Below are 14,419 nucleotides of genomic sequence, written 5' to 3' on the forward strand. Positions count from 1 at the left end.
AGTATGTAAAACATAACATAATACAACTAGAAGCATATATGAGATAGAGGAATAGTGGAAAAAATATCAAATTAGAAATCTGTACCTGAACTCTGTGAATTACAAAAGCACGTATGTTCAAATTATACCATATAGCCGGCCCTACCAGGGATCCAGTGAATACATCTGTGAAACCATCATAGGCCCCATGCCATCACCACCTTATTACAACACATCATCATATATATATATATATACGTACCCGGCCCTCTAGTAAAGGGCTTAGTGGATAATGTAGTGAATTGTGCACGATAACGTACCCGGCCCGGGACTCGGTGAAAGAAGGGTTACAGTATACATGATTAGAGTAGTGAGTAACTATATGCAATTTAAATCATTATCAGAGACTCGACAAAATAAGAAAGTTAAGCTTTTGATTGAGGACCCGAGTAACGGTGTAGTCATCTCGAGTGTCCTCTAAATGCCATTATGGGCTGCCTCAAAAGTAATCTCGGGGACCCTAGACATGTATTAACATAGGGCCAAATCATTTATGGAATCAAAAACATTTAGTCTCGTATAGTCTTTAAGACTTGGAGCCTGTACATTTGGTACCTCTTTAACATATAGAAGTTTCTAGGGAAATAGTTCAACTACTATCAGAGTTTGATATTCAAAAGTAAATAGGAGATGTTAAGAATGGAGTTCTCCGAAGCTCACATCAAATTTAACTTACAACTAAGACATGCCAGAAAAGAAAGAGAGTAAACTTTATATAGTCTGTACTTTCCTTCAGGTCGTCCCTATATACATATCTCGTACCCGGCCCATCCTAGGGCTCGGTGAACAACTATGGCATCATAATACCATTTTCATACCAAGTACATATCAAGAGAAAGGAAAGATAGTTTCCTATACACTACTCTTTAGCACGTAGAAGCCTTAACAGGCAATGCTCAATTCTTGTAGAGGTGTCAACACCTAACTGTAGTTAGGGATTATGAGGCATACCTGGAGTCCTGGAATGGAATTATCCCCACATTCCACATACAATTCACTTAAGTCTAAGACTTTCCAAATGGATAGAAAGATAGCTTTACGTACTTATACCAAAACATGCCAAGAGAAAGCTTTACATACCTCTTATGAGTTACTCTTTATCCCGTTCGCCTCGTCATCCTTTGAACCTATTCAACATGAAATTAATACGAATATCAACCACTCTTAACTTTCCAACATCTTAGGTTGCACCTTCGTATTCATGGAACCTATTTCCTTGTTCGTCTCCTCAACTAGTTCTTTAATTAGTTAAGGCGTTAACGAAAATTGGGAAGCACCTCCCCTATAACGTGCCTTATTCAAATCCAATTAGATACCTAAACACTACAGCCAACCAACAACAATAACCTGCAGCATATTTTTAAGCAATTCACACCAACAATATATAACAAAAGCTCCAAACGACTCGCTCAAAATTACGATATCATAATAGGGTGTCTAGCCTTTATTTTGTAACACCTTTAATTATACGAAATGAGGGGTAGTTTGGATGAAACCATAAGAACGCACACACTTTTTATAATACATTTAGGCCCTGTAACACACCTCCACACACCTGCAGTAGTACACCACAAGCACAACCCTTTACTTCAACGACAATTCAACTATAACTACTCCAACTTAGTTTATTTCAAACGTCAAGCATATATATGATGTTTTCGCATTTACAGCCACTTAAACAACATATATTACACTTCTTAAAAATATCATAAACTCCAAATTAAAAGAAGAAACCTTACCTTACCCAAAATTGGCCAAAACTGCCAAATTGCAACTCGGAACTTCTCCAAACGTGCAGAGATTGAGCGGGCTGTTTATGTCCCTTCTCCGCTGACCCAAATTGGAATTTTTGGTTATAAAACACTATTATATAACCGTGGGACACCTAAAATAATCAATTCACAAAACGAAAGTCGGAGGCTCACCTCCAAAGGGCCAAACCCGTAGCTCCCTCCTCTTGTTCTTAGAGTTTTTCTTTCAAATTCCTCTTGTTTGTTCCAAGTGTAGAGCTGAAGTTATGGTTCCGTAGATATCGTAATATACATGTATAAACCTCCACGTTGTTGAGTAACACCGTAGATAATTAATTCACGGAGGAAAAATTCGAAACTTACCTTAATTTCTCCAAAACATGGTTGCCTTTCTCTTCTTCTTCTCTCACATTTTTTTCCTTCTCTTTGGCTGCTGTTTTGGACAGAAAAATGTGACTAAGAGTCACTTTGCATATAGATATATGTTTCCTAGGGGGTGAAACATGTCATCCCCTAAGGGTGACACGTGTTCGGCCCCTAAAGGTGACACGTGTTCGGCCCCTATTGGGCTAACACATACATGCTGCCAATAAGGGGCTGCCACATGGCATGGGGTCCACCTCCCCCCAGGCAGGTAGGTCACCTACTTGACCCCAAGCAGGTGATTCACCTGCTTACTTGAGGTGCTGCCACGTGTCACTCCTCTATTGGCGGCCACGTGTCGTCTTTTCCCCTTCCTCGTGGGTTCATAATCTCTTCCTATTTTAAGAGCCTATGTAATCCATGCTACATAAGCTTGGTATGTCCTCAAGTAGCTGAAGTACGTAAGACTTCTAAGTTAATAGCTTACATAGGTAAGTCGAGTCCTACAACTCATCACTTGGCCTCCAATTCCTTCCGGATTCTTATGACTCTATTTTTGACCTTCTCTACTATGGGGTATAACATTCTCCCTTCCTTAGAGTCATTTGATAGTGTCGTAGCATATCCGGCTCACATGATAATGTCTAAGGAACTTATGAGACATTCTGAGTTTAAAAGTTTGGGGTGTAAATCCTTCCCCCCTTTAGAACATTCGTCCCCAAATGTTAAACAAAACTTCCCTTATCACCTTAGACAAATCGTAGGGAGATTCTTTACTGTTTCCATCACCCATACTTCTATCCAAGTACTTAATATATGAGTTTCAGGAGTTGGGGTTACCTGTAGACATCGGGAATAGGTGCGAATACTTGTGTTTCATGTTCTCTTCAGCTTTCCTGGTCATCCTTTTTCTGGTTTTTGTTTTGCCACAGTATCTTGCCGGAAGGCACGTCTTTAGTCTACAATCTTCTAGTTTACCGATCTAGGATGGCGATAGGTTGTTCCTCGCAGGTTCCATTTCCTGGACATCATCAATGGAACATACTTCGGGTGGCTCACCAGTACCTTTGCAAAACATCCTTATCTAATACACTGGGCATATAGTTTTCCAATTAGGTGGTAAGCTCAACTTACCGGCAACTTTTCCCACCTTATGAGCAACTTGAAAAGATCCAATATATTTTGGGTTAAGTTTCCTTTTCTAGGTGACCCTGTTATGAACATCCAATCATCAATTTGAACTCTATATGTCGATGTCGATTATCTGTATATTATTTCTACCGACTCTAGGCTGTTACTCGATAGTTTGCTTAATCATGTCAGGGCCTTTTTAGCTTAGTCTTTCTAACATCGACCCATCCAATAGGGGACGTACACGTCTTGCTTTACCAGTCTTATACGGGGCCATTGGGATACTGGAGTAGTAATTATTATTGTACGTAACTTGATAAGTGATAGACAATCATCCCAGCTATCTTCGAAGTTAACAACACCAGCTCATGACATATCTTCTAGCATTTAAATGGTAAGCTTTAACCTGTTCATCAGATTTGAGGGTAAAGTAGTGTAAAAAGACTTATCTGTCTTCCCAGTTTCTTCGCGGATTGATCCTCGGTAGTTAACTGTAACTTGGGCTCGTTCTTCTGGGATAATAGCTATGGGGACTCTGTAAGGTCCTACCACTCTTTTACCCTATAATTTTACACCTTCTCGGCTGAGTAGGTAGCCTTTGATTGAAGGAGCGTGGGCTAATATCGTTAATCCCTAGGTAACATTCCCTCCAAAGTCATCTATTGACAGAGTGCAAAGTGAGTCTTGTAGCCCTGGTCATATTGTGGAATTTTCGACCTCGGGTATTACTTCCTGGCTTCCGTAAATTACATCAACTGGTACCCTTAACTTTTGGGTTTTTCTTTTCAATCCTTAGAGTTGGCTGCCAAGTAGTGTCAAAATTCCCTCGCCCATTGGACCATATATCCATTCGGTCGTTTGCCTATCATTAACTGGTACTATGTCGAACAACTGTGGCATTCAAGTGTGCCATCAGTTAGTAATAAATTAATCCTACTAGTTTTCCTTAAGCCCTTGTTACAATTGCCTTAATGTATCTTATAATACTCTGGGTACATAATCTCATATCATTCCCCCGTCACTAGTTCAGATTCTTCTATCTCGCGTGATCATACCAGCACTAACATATTAAGTTCCATTAGAATTTCGAAGTTAAACGTGCTGGGGTGAGAGAAATACTGGGATGGGTGACCTCCTTGGGAAGTCCTCATGTCGCGTTTCATGGTAATCCTTGCAATAATGTGCGGGGTAATCAACTTAGCCCAATATAAAATCTAAGAGTCGTCTCGCGAGTCTTTATGTTTTGCCTTGTCCTTTCCTCTGTTATCTTGCAACCAGCTAGTCCTGTTTGTCTTATTAAAACCATTTCAAAATTTTCCTTACCCCCGCTTGTAATCCTCTTGACACATATTTGTGTCATTCTTTACCTTTACAAGGATATGAGAAGGTTTTCAACTTAACCTAAGAGATATCTTAGCGTTGTCCCACTCGTCCCCCCTTGTCACACTTCTTTCTTTTCCCCTATTCACTCTGTGTTCTTCTCATTTTCTACCATAGGAGGCTTTCTATTCCTTTTTCTTTGGTTATTTATCTATAGCAACGTCATTTGCGACTAACTCTATAGCCAATATTTTGGCTTTTGGTCTAGCATGCTGTCATTATCCTTCATAATGTCTCTTGAGTTATTCGATATCTTTTCATGGTTACACTCTTCTGTTTTTATACGCAGCCTCTTTCTAGTGTTATATTGCTCAAGGTCTCGTCATAAACTTCTTAGCGCTGCCTTATGTAGCATTCTAGCTTCCATCCAATTATTGGTGGCTTCCGGACCTTTCTAACTTGGTTCGACCAGATATTTTATTAAAGTTTAGTTGTCTATCTCAAATATATTTCCATATCAATTGCCTCATCCTACTTTTGCCATTTTCTCATTAACTTCCCCCCCCCCCCTTAGAGGGTACTCGTACTTTCATCTGCTTGTACCTTGATCTATGTCTCTATGTCCAGTTTTAATTTCGTCCAATCTCTTTCTCCAATCTACTTGGTACTGCATCAGGTCCCCGTCTTCCTGTATATTTTACAACCTGGTTATCCGCGTATAGAATCTTGGCTAAATTATGAAAGGATGAGAACCTTTTCATACATAGTGTGACACCTCATTTATTACTCTGTACTTGAGAAATGGGACTACTCATCTGAGGCCACATTCTACTTATCTTTGTCAAAAATTAATTAGTACTTGTAGTCGTTCCAATTTCAATTAGGCAGTAATAGTATCCCAACGATAACTATTCCAGGTTTTCTTGAAGTAGTGGCTTTGTCCCAACCTATATCCTTTGTTTCTTGGGATGAACATAAGTTGCACCATTTATTCCCTAAGTCTGTCGTCTTTGTCTTTTAAGGGTTCCACTATTTTTGGGCGACGTTGTGTACACGCGTCATTCCTTTATATCTTAAGCTCCATGCTCTTACTGCATACTCTACGCAGGCTTTTAACTTAGTTAGCATCTACCAAGTGCATCTTATTAGCGGTTTCACTTTGTCCCTGTACTGCTATACTACACGTTTAATTCATACTCATATTTAGTTCCTGACATCTCTTTGAGGTGCTTCTGTTTAGAAGTTCTTTCCCCAATTAGTCGGTGGAGAACTATAAACTATTATCATAAACGATTTCCTGACCATTGTTGGAAGAAACCAAAATCTCTTAAACATCACAGTACTTCTTTTAATACTTGACTTACCTGGTCTCCTTCCGATTTTATCCTCGAGTTATGAACAACTCATCTAATTTACAATAGGAGTCGGGGACATGGTATTTTCAAAATGAGTGAATCTTAATTACTGGACATCTTACCTTTCATCCTGAGCTTCTCTTTTTTTTCCTACAGCACAATTACGGCTGGAGATACTGTGGTCTGAACTATACTACTCAGATAGACTTTTGTTTCTCCATAATAAACTTCCCCGAGTGAAAAGGGTATCTCTTATTGACGACCTAAAGGGTACCTCTTACAGCTTTAGTTAACCATAATGGGGGTACTTGGTATCAACTTCCAAGGCATCTTAAGACTATATGTTCCATTCCTTTTTCTTGTTCTAGGAAAATTTTGGCAAAATTTCCTCTATATTTCTTACTTATCCCCAGACCTGCACGTAGAAAATACCAACAATGCCTCATATGGCCAACACACACACATATATATATATATATATATATATATATATATATATATATATATATATTCATATTATATCACAGCCACACAGGGCTTTCAATATCATCTCATATCGTAGCCACACAGGGCTTTCAATGTTAACAATAGTATGAAAGTAATGGACTTACCTCATATGTCCAACTTCAAACTGCATCTGTTGCACTTTTTTCTGCTTTCCTTTCAGGTTTCAACTTTATATTTCAATCATATGTCAATACCTTACCCAACAGATATCTTTTGGGCCTTTACTTTACTTACCTGCGTGCTTCGTAACTTCCCATATCATCAATTACTTCCTTCTATTGGTGTCGTTCTTCTATTAAGATCTAAGGTTAGTATAAGGAATTGTCCTATGACTCGGATCTATATCACTATCTCAGACGTAAAAGAAAGGTAACATCCTAAATGTCCTGTAGCCTCCTGTTTATAGATGTGGCGCACAACACATCGATACATAAGATTCTACTAGACACGGTCTGTACACAATCCAAGGACGAACTGCTCTGATACCACTTCTGTCATGACCCAACCTTGTAGGCCAAGAATGGGGTCTGACCTAGACCATCGTATACATATCAATCAGTTGTGGTCAAGTCGAACTATAGACATGTAGTGCATATAAATCAAGTGTAGTCAAATCAGACTACAAACAATACAACGCCATGCATCAGAGCCCTATTGGGCGATAACATTTTTATAAACCTGTAGTCTCTTTCATTTATATCACCTCATGAAAGGGAATGCAAGCCGACAAGGCTGCCATAACATAATAACATATATTATACATCATGTAGACCCAGCTGAATCAAAGTGATATACACAATCCATATATATATGTCTGCATACCTCTAAAAATATTAACGACAACATGTGGCGGGATAGGGCCCCCGCCGTACCCCTGAATAGATAACACAATTTTATACATCAGTGGTCAGTATCAAAAACTAGGCTTCAATACAATGGATCCTATTCCAACTGAGTTGTGCGGAATCCTAAGCTGACGGACTCCCAAAACCTGCATCTGTACCTGCGAGCATGAAACACAGCCCCCCGAAGAAAGGCGGTCAGTACGATATATGTACTGAGTATGTAAAACATAACATAATACAACTAGAAGCATATATGAGATAGAGGAATAGGGGGAAAATATCAAATTAGAAATTTGTACCTGAACTGTGTGAATTACAAAAGCATGCATGTTCAAATTATACCATATAGCCATCCTTACTAGGGATCTGGTGAATACATATGTGAAACCATCATAGGCCCTATGCCATCACCACCTTATTACAACACATCATATATATATATATATATGTACCTGGCCCTCTAGTGAGGGGCTCGGTGGACAATGCAGTGAATTGTGCATGATAACGTACGCTGCCTGGGATTCGGTGAAAGAAGGGTTACAGTATACATGAGTAGAGTAGTGAGTAACTATATGAAATTTAAATCATTATCAGAGACTCGACAAAATAAGAAAGTTAAGCTTTTGTTTGAGGACCCAAGTAACGGTGTAGTCATCTCGAGTGTCCTCTAAATGCCATTATGAGCTTCCTAAAAAGTAATCTCAGGGACCCTAGACATGTATTAACATAGGGCCAAATCATTTATGGAATCAAAAACAATTAGTCTCGTATAGTCTTTAAGACTTGGAGCCTTGACATTTGGTACCTCTTTAACATATAGAAATTTCCAGGGAAATTGTTCAACTACTATCAGAGTTTGATATTCAAAAATAAATAGGAGATGTTAAGAAAGGAGTTCCTCCGGAGCTCACATCATAATTAACTTACAACTAAGACATGCCAGAAAAGAAAGAGAGTAAACTCTATATAGTCTGTACTTTTCTTCAGGTGGTCATTATATATATATATCGTACCCGGCTCATCCTGGGTATCGGTGAACAACTATGGCATCATAATCCCATTTTCATACCAAGTACATATCAAGAGAAAGGAAAGATAGTTTCCCATACACTACTCTTTAGCACGTAAAAGCCTTAACAGGCAATGCTCAATTCTTGTAGGGGTGTCAACACCTAACTGCAGTTAGGGATTATGAGGCGTACCTGGAGTCCTGGAATGGAATTATCCCCACATTCCACATACAATTCACTTAAGTCTAAGACTTGCCAAATGGATAGAAAGATAGCTTTACGTACTTATACAAAAACATGCCAAGAAAAAGCTTTACATACCTCTTATGAGTTACTTTTTATCCCGTTCACCTCGTCATCCTTTGAACCTATTCAACATGAAAGTAATATGAATATCAACCACTCTTAACTTTCCAACATCTTAGGTTGTACCTTAGTATTCATGGAACCTATTTCCTTGTTCGTCTCCTCAACTAGTTCTTTAATTAGTTAAGGCGTTAACGAAAATTGGGCAGCACCTCCCCTATAACGTGCCCTATCCAAATTTCCAATTAGATCCCTAAACACTACATCCAACCAACAACAACAACCTGCAGCATATTTTTAAGCAATTCACACCAACAATATACAACATAAGCTCCAAACGACTCGCTCAAAATTACGATATCATAATAGGGTGTTTAGCCTTTATTTTGTAACACCTTTAATTATACGAAACAAGGGGTCGTGTGGCTGAAACTAGAAGAAACCAAACCCTTTTTAGAATATATTTAGGCCCTGTAACACACCTCCACACACCTGCAGTAGTACACCACAAGCACAACCCTTTACTTCAACAACAATTCAACTATAACTACTCCAACTTAGTTTATTTCAAACGTCAAGCATATATATGATGTTTTCGCATTTACAGCCACTTAAACAACATATATTACACTTCTTAAAAATATCATAAACTCCAAATTAAAAGAAGAAACCTTACCTTACCCAAAATTGGCCAAAACTGCCAAATTGCAACTCGGAACTTCTCCAAACGTGCAGAGATTGAGCGGGCTGTTTATGTCCCTTCTCCGCTGACCCAAATTGGAATTTTTGGTTATAAAACACTATTATATAACCGTGGGACACCTAAAATAATCAATTCACAAAACGAAAGTCGGAGGCTCACCTCCAAAGGGCCAAACCCGTAGCTCCCTCCTCTTGTTCTTAGAGTTTTCCTTTCAACTTCCTCTTGTTTGTTCCAAGTGTAGAGATGAAGTTATGGTTCCATAGACATCGTAATATACATGTATAAACCTCCACGTTTTTGAGTAACACCATAGATAATTAATTCACGGAGGAAAAATTGGAAACTTACCTTAATTTCTCCAAAACATGGTTGCCTTTCTCTTCTTCTTCTCTCACATTTTTTTCCTTCTCTTTGGCTGCTGTTTTGGACAGAAAAATTTGACTAAGAGTCACTTTGCATATAGATATATGTTTCCTAGGGGGTGAAACATGTCATCCCCTAAGGGTGACACGTGTTCGGCCCCTAAAGGTGACACGTGTTCGGCCCCTATTGGGCTAACACATACATGCTGCCAATAAGGGGCTGCCACAAGGCGTGGGGTCCACATCCCCCCAAGCAGGTGGGTCACCTACTTGACCCCAAGCAGGTGATTCACCTGCTTACTTGAGGTGCTGCCACGTGTCACTCCTCTATTGGCGGCCACGTGTCGTCTTTTCCCCTTCCTCGTGGGTTCATAATCTCTTCCTATTTTAAGAGCCTATGTAATCCATGCTACATAAGCTTGGTATGTCCTCAAGTAGCTGAAGTACGTAAGACTTCTAAGTTAATAGCTTACATAGGTAAGTCGAGTCCTACAACTCATCACTTGGCCTCCAATTCCTTCCGGATTCTTATGACTCTATTTTTGACCTTCTCTACTATGGGGTATAACATTCTCCCTTCCTTAGAGTCATTTGATAGTGTCGTAGCATATCCGGCTCACATGATAATGTCTAAGGAACTTATGAGACATTCTGAGTTTAAAAGTTTGGGGTGTAACACCAGTGATGATTTCTCACATACCCTAATCCTTAGAAGCTCTAGATTGAAGAGAATTGAAGCTAGATCTTAAAGGAAACCCTTAGAAGTCACTTAAGGAAGAAGAAGATTTGGAGAGCACCCTTTTAGATAGAAATTTTGATTAGGAATGTTAGGGTGAGAATGAGAGGTTTAGGAGAGAATATGTAGTTAATAGGTTAGAATACAGTCCCTTAAACCGTCCACATTCATTACATTCATTAATGAAAACATAGAGAATGAAAAAAATACCCCCAACTTAAAACTAGATTTACACCTGGACTGGGGATCACCACGATCCGTGAACATCACCATGGCCCATGGTGGTGGGGTTTGGTCATGGCCTTAATTTTATAGACAAGGTTACATGAAAAGTGACCCACCATGAGACTCACCACGGTATGTTATGGCCAACATAGCCCATGGTGGTCATCCGACGAGTGACTTGGACTAGGATTCTGAGGGTTTAGAGGGTGTCCACCATGAAGGGTACCATGGCTCGTGGTGCTCACCACGATCCGTGGTCCCAATCGTGAACCCAGATCCTACATACCTAAGTTTTAGAACTTTCCTCACGGTGGCCACTACGGCTCGTATTGTGCTTCAAGCCCATGGAGATCACCTGAGGCAAAATTTGAGAATTTTTTGAGAAACTTATTCTTGGACCTCATTTTTCGACTTTCCAACTTTGGGGGTCTTTCAATTCCCCTCATAGTTGCTTATTTTGGTGAGTCCTCATGCTTTGAGGGCAAACCCGTTATGCCATTTATTCATTTTTAGATTTATGTACTTTCTTAGGTTTTGGGTGAGCTAGGTATTTTCGATTCCCCATCTATATTAGTAGAAGCATTGTCAGACTAGACGAGTATGTTTTTATTCATTTGAATGCTTATGTTCTGGATTTCCCTGTTATTCAGATTTCTATGTTTGAGACTATGTTCTGCATTTACACCTACTCTTGATTTCATTGTATGTTATGTCATGCTATATATGCAAAGAGGATTCTCTAGGATATCTCGAGATTCTGGATGTCGTGTCACATCTAGGATCTAGCTTGGGTCATGACTAGCATATCAAAAAAAATTATCTGAGGATACATATGCAGAATCTAACTATTTATTTGAAAGCCTCTAATACATAAATGAGTTGCAGGATAAACCCCTAGATAACTCCAAAATCTGTAAATGAAAAGAAACATAAGAACATCTTCAAAGAAATACGACTCACAAAAGTGGCTCAAGTGTTGATCAAATATTTGTAGTATCCACAGGCGTGATGTAGAGCGTCAGATCCTATATTATAAAATAATATGGGAATAAAGCTTGTAGTCAACACTTTGAATATACTGAGTATGAGAAATATGCATAAATATCATGATATCTAAATATACTAAATCTGTAAAATATGCTAATGCAATGGTCAAGTAAATAACATGGAAATTGATACTAAACTTAATAAACTGAAATACTTGATCATGCAACTACTGATAACTGTGAGACCCCAAAAGTTGAAAGGTTGGAACGAGGGAAAATGCAAGGAAAATATAGACATGCCTCTACTAATCTAGATAGGGGCATAAGACAATCTCCTAGCTCACCCAATATAAATGATGAAAAATTATAAGAACATAAGGTAAAGTAAACCAACACATCCTCAGAACATAAGGACTCACCACAAGTTAAAATGGTAATAAGCTCTAGCCACGAATGGGAGGATGAACGTTATCAACGGATCCTACATTATGATACAATGTAGGCAAAAGTATATGTCAGTACATGAAATGAACTAAGTATGTGAGGAGTATACATGAACAATGAAAATAGACATCCAACATACCTCTACTAATATAGATAGGGGCATAAGACAATCTCCTAGCTCACCCAATATAAATGATGAAAAATCATAAGAACATAAGGTAAAGTAAACCAACACGTCCTCGGAACATAAGGACTCACCACAAGTTAAAATGGTAAAGAGCTTTAGCCATGAACGGGAGGATGAATGTGATCAGCGGATCTTATATTATGATACAATGTAGGCAAAAGTATATGTTAGTACATGAAATACACTAAGTCGTGAGGAGTATACATGAACAATGAAAATAGTACACATGAACATGGAATGCATGACCAACATCTTAAAACATAAGTAAAACCTTGAAAACATTTAAACATCATAATCATGTGATCAATGCATCAAAATATCATCATTAGAACTTTATGCCTTTTCCATATACATTGGTGTGGGAAAGGACCTTTACCCAATATATAAGACCATGCGAGCTATAACATGGAATCAGATATAACTCCTAGAAACAAGAAGGGAGAGGCTACTTTGCCAAGGTAGACTCAAAAATTAGAAGCTTAACCTATCTGTGGATCCACTAGCTAGGTCATACTATATTATAAACATATGCGATCAACATATTTAGGGACTAAAGGTTGCTACTAGGATTCCATTGGGTAGCTACTTTGACTACCCGACTGAACCCCACCATAAAGTCCTCTCGGTTCTTAGTCATTATCCCAATGAAATACATAAATCATAGTCATTAACTTCATTAGAAAATACAACAAAATATATCAATCTTCATCATAAATTAATCATAAGAGTATTTCATTAACATACTTGGCTCATAAGAATCCATGAGTTGATGAGAATGTCATTTCACCTCTTTAACATGATTGTGTGAGAATTACCTGTCACACTATAAATACTTGCTTGAAACACAATTACAACATCATTCATAACCATTCATGAGTCATTCATAAGCCTTGATAATTATTCATAAAACATCCATTGAAATTCCTTGAAATTCATGATCATAATTCATTAAAGCATACTTGAAAATATCATATGGCATGGGTTATTGAAATTCAACTTAAAATCATACAATATAATAAAATTTATATGTAGTTCAATCAATAACCATATAATACATTATAATTAAGAATAGACAATGCAATTCAATGGAAACTAGGGTTGTAGAAGAAGAATTCATAAAAGAGAATTTGAAAAAACTTTGGGACTCCATGGGTGAAAGGACCCTATGGATGAAATCTCACATACCTTAGACTTTAGAAGCCCTAAATTGCAATAAATTGTAGTCTTGACCATGATTTATGTTGGAATATGCTTGAGGAAGAAGAAGACCCTTGAGAGAGAGATGTAGAGAGAAGATTTTGGCATTTTGGTTCTAAAGTAAGAATGAGAGAGTTAGGAGGGCTTAGGGTAGTTAATAGAATAGAATAAACCCCTAAAACCATCCATATTCATTAATGAATCAATAGTGAAAATACCTAAACACCCCTAACTTAACTAAATTGGGTGCTTGTACTGAAGGGCAACCATGGCCCGTGAAGCTCACTATAGTCTGTAGTGGTGGTCATGATCCTGAGGGTGAAATTTGACTTAGGGGAGGTTTCCATCACATAGGGAACCATGGTGCGTATAGGGATCCAAGACCGTGGACCTTGACGTGGTCCTCACTATTGCTTAGGGTTCCACTCCATAGAAAGGTCTATAGTCTATGGTACTCACCATGAGTCGTAGTCCCTCTCGTATTCCTATCCCTTATTTCTCTAAGTTTCCAAGGCTCCATTATGAAGCCCATTATAGCTCATGGTCAAGTTCACACCTCGTGAACTAGGACTAAAGGGCATCTAATGCAAAAAAGTTGTGATTTTCTGCAGAAATCCTTTAAACTCCATTTTCCAAGTTTTGGGGTCTTACAATTATGCCTTTGGATAACATTGGTGTGAAAGAGAGTCGGTCATATAAGGAGGTTCCAGTTGATATTCTAGATTGGCAAGATAGAAGATTGAGGAACAAGAAAATAGCTTCCATTAAAGTTTATGGAAGAACCAAAAGGTCAAAGGTGCTCCATGGGAAGACTTAGATTATATGAAGTCACAATGTCCTCATCTCTTTCCTTCCAGTTCTAGTTGAGGTATTGAGTTCCTATATGATCAAATCCGTGCAATTCATATCTTTCAGTCACTCTCATATTTTCATATCTATTCATGTTCATGAA

The 14,419-nt window shown here is 38.4% G+C and overlaps 1 long non-coding RNA gene and 1 pseudogene across 1 annotated transcript; one reads left to right on the forward strand and one right to left on the reverse strand.

Annotated features, from left to right (window-relative positions):
• The first annotated feature begins 4,325 nt into the window (after positions 1-4,325).
• On the forward strand, positions 4,326-4,445 carry LOC129904256 (5S ribosomal RNA; annotated as a pseudogene).
• A 2,725-nt stretch (positions 4,446-7,170) lies between these two features.
• Positions 7,171-13,059, reverse strand: LOC129903028 (uncharacterized). The gene is made up of 4 exons (XR_008770187.1): positions 13,015-13,059; positions 12,059-12,120; positions 11,614-11,678; positions 7,171-7,469 (listed from the first exon to the last, which is right to left on the reverse strand). It is a non-coding gene; the product is annotated as an uncharacterized LOC129903028 (long non-coding RNA).
• Between the last annotated feature and the right edge of the window lie 1,360 nt (positions 13,060-14,419).

The sequence above is a fragment of the Solanum dulcamara genome, chromosome 1 (assembly GCF_947179165.1).
Source record: "Solanum dulcamara chromosome 1, daSolDulc1.2, whole genome shotgun sequence".
NCBI classification, from domain to species: Eukaryota; Viridiplantae; Streptophyta; class Magnoliopsida; order Solanales; family Solanaceae; genus Solanum; species Solanum dulcamara.